The sequence below is a fragment of the Monopterus albus genome, unplaced genomic scaffold (assembly GCF_001952655.1).
Source record: "Monopterus albus unplaced genomic scaffold, M_albus_1.0 scaffold315.1, whole genome shotgun sequence".
Classification (NCBI taxonomy): domain Eukaryota; kingdom Metazoa; phylum Chordata; class Actinopteri; order Synbranchiformes; family Synbranchidae; genus Monopterus; species Monopterus albus.
The window spans coordinates 304,494-311,177 of record NW_018128195.1 but is presented as its reverse complement, the minus strand read 5'-3'; positions in this window follow the sequence as shown (position 1 = coordinate 311,177).

Genomic DNA, 6,684 nt, shown 5'->3' with positions numbered 1-6,684 from the left:
CGACTGAGGCGAGGAGGGAATGAATAAAAGCAGCTGGAGAGAAGGAGACAAAAAAACTAACACAGATCAGAAGGAACAACGGGGAACAAACGGGCCTGAGAAATGCTAGAAAGAACTGGCAGGGGAGTGAACAAAGAGCAGGGACTAAATAGGGAGAAACTAATCAGGTGCAGCTGGTGGCAAGCAGGTGTAAGGGATAACGTAATCAGGGTAAGGGAGAGAAAACAGAGTGAGGGGAGTGAGAAAGTAGGTGCAGCCAGGCAAACCTGACAGATGATAAGATGATGTCATGGGGTAGGACTGGATAAGTCTGACTTCTTCCTACTCCATTCAAGCATGTACTAGGTATAAGCAAATTGATATTGGATTATGTGTACAATCATGTGTGTTGTCATATCAACCGTCTTTACATGCTTGAAAGAATAAATCAAATCAAATCAAATCAAATAGATCTTTAACTTCAACGGCAGAGAGTCATAACTTTGGTACAGTCATTATCCAGACAATTATGTATGTTCAGTTGTTGTCAGTCTTTTCTTTTTATAGAGAAAATGTCATAATTTGTGTTGATTGTTACTGAGGGATGAGTAATCTTTGATAGGGCTGTACTCAAATCATAAATACAAAAATCCATTATCCCTGCAATAAGGAGTTAATGACCCAACACCAGGAATATATTTACCAGGGTGCCCATCTCCTTAAAAGGGCCAAAGGATAAGGAGTCATTAAAGCAGTGTTATCTGTTCCAGATAGCACTGGCATGCTGGTAAAGATCATTATTTTTGCCCCTGGAGCAATTTGGCATAGGAGAGCACGGCTAACTGCACTAACTCCAGGGTCAGCTGTGAGACAGGGATGAAGACACTAACGATACGCAGCTTGGCAGTTAATGCTTTTTCTAAATGCTCTTAATGACTGCAGTCCCTAATGTGGCAGAGCCCAGGCCCTCTGTTTTTCTTCTGTTTTGTCAGCTAACTGTAGCTGCCAGGGACATGGCCAAGTTGTTGCTTTTTTTCTCAGGGTTTCTTCTACTTTTTTTAGGGTGGAGGGAGGGGAATACATATTTCACTGATGGTCCAAGTGATGTGTGAGCAGTGGATATTGCAATAAAGACTCATAAAACACAAACCTGCAGTGTTGTGCCTCTCAGTTCAGTCTTTTATTTAAGTGTTTATGTGAAGGAAAACATAGGCAAGGGAGCAAGATGAGGTTGGCTTTAGTTCAGATGAAAGTAACTTTTTCAAGTCAGCTATTTGTAGACAGGAAATGCGCAGTGTGGTTCAATTCAGTTCATTCTATTTATATAACACCAAAAGTCAAGACAGTACAGTATTATAAGAAAAACCCAGCAAATGCCCCTTGAACAAGTACTTGGCTACAGTGGGCAGAAAACACACCCTTTCACTGAAGAAACTTCCAAAAGAACCAGGCTCTGGATGGGTGGCCATCTGCTTCAGTTGGTTGGGGTGAGGGGAAAGCAGAGACAGAAAAGACCATCAAGAAAACATCCCAATAGTAAAAAAAAATCCACAGACTATGTCTACAGTTACATATATTTTTGAGGGTATAACAAACTTTTGATTCATATCTGTAACCAGTCTTTACAAACTACTGTATTACTAAGATGTCCTGAAGTCCACTGTCATCTCCACTGTTCTGAGTGTATTCAGTTCCAGGTTGTTGTAACTGTACCACAGGGCCAGCTGTTCAACCTCCTGTCTGTACCCAGAGTAGTCACCATCTCAGATGAGACCGATGACTATTGAAAGGTCTGTGAACTTCAGGAGTTAATAGAGGGGTCCCCTGAGGTGCAGTTGTTGATGTAGAGGGCAGCTGGTCATCTACTGACAGGTGTGGGCAGGCACAGTGAGCTGGGTCAGTTGAGAGTGGAGGATGTCAGGGCTGTTGAACATTGAGCTGAAGTCCACAAAGAAGACCCGCCCATGGGTAACTGGGGAATGCAGAGTGTAATGCAATGCCATGCTGACTGCTTCATCCACTGACCTGTTTGCCCAATGCAGGGGGTCCAGCAATGGGTCTGTGATGTCCTTCAGATGGGCTAACACCAGTTTCTTGAAGGACTTCATGACCACAGATGTCAGGGCAACAGGTCTGTAGTCAATCAGTGCACTGTTGGAGGGTTTCATGGAATCTGGGATGATGGTGGAGCATTTGAAGCAGGAGTGGACTTCACACAGCTCCAGTGGTCTGTTGAAAATCTGTTTGCAGATGGGGGCCACTTGTGCAGCACAGGCTTTCAGGAAGGAGGGAATCACACTGCTGAATAATACATTCCGCAATAGACAAAGAGGTTAAAAGGTATGGAGCACTCTATTTGCAAAAAATAGTGGAAGTAGTAAATTCTTCGAAGTGCAGGAAGGAAGGATGCAACGGGAAGATATTTGTCAAGTGTGTCAGGTGCAACATGTTTTTGTGTATCTCAAAGACCAAGAATTGCTTCCTGATGTACCATTCATAATGCACTGACCAATCCCCACAGTTTCATTCATGCACTAGGCAGAAGGTTTTGAATGAAGTTAATGCTTGTTTGTTGAAGATGTGTTTGATAAATGATTGACTTTTTGTAATCATACTGTGTTTTATATTTGCTGTTGAAGTTCATCACATGAGCAAAATTAAATAGAATTGGACAGAAAATGACTGAATTACCAAACTGATGTCTTATGATGATCATTTTTTGACAAAGCAAAACCCAATGTCCACTACAAGAGACATGTCATTACAAAGAAATAACAGTTTTGTGGGGGAAAAAAGGAAGAAAAAGAAAATCCTTTGTGACGTATTTCTTACATCCCAAAGACTTAAGTTGTACTTAAAAAACCTAAATATTAAATCCTTTTTTCTTCTGAGTCTCAGCAGGATATGACTATATCAGGCCTCAGATGTTTGGGCAGCCTGGGGAAAGTGTAGTTTTAATCCCAGGTCCACACTTGTCTTCCACAATTGTACAGTTGCAGGAGGTCATAGTCTTCCTGGGAGAAGGTGGCCTTTCCCCCTCCCTAATGACTGGATGGATGGGTTTGAGAAGCTTCAAAATGCTAATGCATAGGAGAGGATATAGGATTGCATGGGAAAAAGAGCTGGGGCTTTCCTTTGAGGATCAGCAGTGGGACAGTATTTGCGCCATTCTGTCTAGGGCTAGATGAAAATTCATAGTTATATTGACAATATATTTGGTCTACAATTTACCTTCTGCTATATGCTGTTGGAGGCCCCAAACACTGGCCAGATTTCCCAAAGGGCTTACAGAATAGGCACTGACAGCAGTAATGACTGGTCGACAAATTCTCCTTAGAAACTGGAAGATTCCATGTACTCCTCTATTTGAGGAATGGATGGCTGAGATGGGGAAGGTAACCACATATGAAAAAGTGCCTTACAAGATGGTCAATAATGTAAATGATACGTGACCAAATGGAATAGATACTGCATGTCTCATTCTGGAATGCAGAGGGATGATGTACTATTTTGTTGGTTAGGTATTTGTTTTTATCTTTTTGATGGTGAAAGTCATGACGTGTTGTTGTTCCCTCAGGGGGAATGAATAAGGTGGGATGAGGGTGTGGGGAGGGGGAAGCAGGGAAGGGAGTCATGTCATGGTTGTTCCTACATCATGCATAGCTCTGCCTGTTTGACCTTAAACACACTTCATCCAAACTGCATATGGCTTTTCTTGCAATTGACCAAAGTTGTCTGGCAAATAAGCTTGAGCATGATTATTGTATAATCTGGCATTCACAATATATGTGAGGAAATGACAGCTTTTACATGATGTAGATTGATTCACCTCATCAACATGCTTCAGCACTATGAATGGGCCTGTAAATACAGTTACAAACTGGTCATGTGGCCCTTGAGCTTTCATCAACACCGCATCATCTCAAGTGTACTGTATATACAGTCATGAGTCAGAACATTAAAGCTACCAGTTAGATGTAAAGTTCGACAGTTAAGGCCAGGGGGCAGCTGCATTCAACAAATGTTTAGAGTTCCACTCAGGCTGGGCAATAAGTCTGGAGTGTACTGGGGATCTTAGCTATTGAAGCCTATGTATTAAAAAAAAACTGGCTTTCTACTTGCAAGCACACATCTTGTTAGTGATGCTTTGACAAAATGTCAGATGTTGTAGTCCTGATACTCAAAATGAGCCTCTGGTACTCATCTGAGAGAACCAGAATAGGAAAGGGAAGAGCCATGATGGACAAGACCACTTTTGAACTAATTTTCTCCCATGCAAACTTACACAGCTTTGGGTGGAACTTACAGTATAGATGAGACTTTTCATTGTTTGCTCAAATTTATCATGCTCTTAGTACACTGAATGATACTCCATGGCCCTAGTACTCTGTGGCTTTTTGCCCCTGGTAGTCTATCGGGAGTAAAACATCAATGTATCCTCAAACTTCTCAGGACTGCAGCCTTGGAGTATGTAACTAAATAATGTTGCCAGAAACAGGGGTTAATTTGTGCCAGAATAAAGTGTAATACATTGTGTACAACTAACCTTTTACAACATCAGATTAGTCTAAAATTAGAATAATTAAGTACAATAAAAACAGGGAGTTAGGCTAATTACATCAACGTAACCATCCCGCACAGGTGACACTGGGTCAGGTGCACATTCAGTGTAACACTGTTAGCCACAGAGTGAAAATGTGAAAAAGACAGAAGAGTTTTCTAACATATTTTCTAACATAAGTCACAGCAGGGGGGAGCTAGTCAGAAATCAGAAGATAAACAGGCCAAGATGGACCCAGTTATATAGCCTACAGCTGTTAATGAAAAGGTTAGTAGAAGCCATGTTGATGATGAAGTCATGGATTTCACATGGACATAGGATTGAAGCAAAGCATGGAATAATATGAATGAGGACTTGTGCCCCATGACTGCATCATGGGCTGTTTTAAATAATAGAAGGTAAGTACATGTTTATTTAATGTTACTGCATTATATAGTCTCAGGTTTGCTTTAAATATGTTGTTATAATACTCTGAATAAAATGTTGTGAAGTAATAAGGCCCCAAATATGATGTCACACTTAAAAGTGATTGAACGGATTAGAAGCCATAGCCTCACAGTCTTAATGTATTTAGCATCACTTGTGCTCGACATCTCACACTTGCAAATGCGTGTCTTGTGTGATTTTCTTTGGTGGCTACAACCACACAACAAATAATGTTTTGCCTCTAAGCTGCTCCAGTAATGTGTACTAGGCAAATGCACCAGTTATTTAGGACATTTTTTCATCCCAGAACCTCCTCTCCCCACATCAATATATCAGATGTATCACTAAGTGATATTCTGGAACCTCATAATTTACATATTAAGCTCTGGCCAGAAGTTCCTTTTTTATACTGTTACATTGTTGTGGAACAACATTCTGTTATAGGTCAATGGTCCCGGTAAGAGCTGAGGTGTTTTGATATTGTTATTTCATTTTGGTGATGAAATTTTGGATTTTAAAATATTATCTTGATTTATGTTGTGTGTGTGTGTGCATATATATTTTTTCTTTTTAACATCATGGGACAAGAGAGGTAAGTTGTAATACATCTGAGTTACCTTTTAGACACCTGATCTATGATTGCTACAAAGCAAAGCTTCCACCCAGCCAAAGTCTCTATTATAGATGTGGCCTATGTAGTTCTGCATTTGACAGACACTGTTTATATGTTTGACTGTAGCACATATCCCAGAAAACAGCTAATCAGTTGGAGTATGTAAATTATGTGCTTGACACAACAAACCCTAGAACTACGAGTTCATGAGAAGCCAGACAGTTCCAACTATCTTGTATTTTTATGTGTGAGCACACAGTGTTTGGCAGTTTGTCTCCTGCACAAATCATCACCATTGTGTCACATGTGTTTTAACAGCACAGTTTTCCATCTGAAAGGACTAGAAGATGAACTATGGCAGTTGAATCTCTCCATAGCCACTACTCTGCTGCCACTGAGGTGGAGCGTTTGACAAGCATAAATTATGTTAATAGAATTCAATAAAAACACTTTATTCCAAAGGTTTCAGTACTTTGAAATGTCAAGATGATCTAGTGCACTACCTGGAGAGAACTCTGAAACTTAAGTTAGAACACTAAAATATTAAAACATGAAATTGTGATCCCTCATGAGGAATGGCAGGGCATAATGAAAAATTGAGAAAGCACGAATAAGTCTCTCAGGTGGAGTTTTCTAGATTTTTTAACTGATCAAGTGCCGAATCCTCCATTAAGGCTTTGTATAATGAAGATATAAAACGTATACTGTAGGATTATCTTAATGAAAGAACTATACATATATACAGTGAGTAACAGAAGTATTTGAACACCCTGCGATTTTGCAAGTTCTCCCACTTAGAAATCACGGAGGGGTCTGAAATTCACATTGTAGGTGCATTCCCATACTTATGTTCAGCAGTGCAAGACAAATAAATTCTTTAAAAATCATACAATGTGATTTCCTGAATTTTTTTTTAATTCTGTTGTATATATATATACATTTATTTATATATAAAACCCCACTCTGTAATGTACAACAACACTGTCCTTATTATCCTAAAACACCAACAGTGTAATAATAAGAATTTGGGCTTTTTTGTGTTGCGGTTGGTAATTAGTCAACCTACTGAAGAGTGAAATTATCAGAATATTATTTTTATGAACAT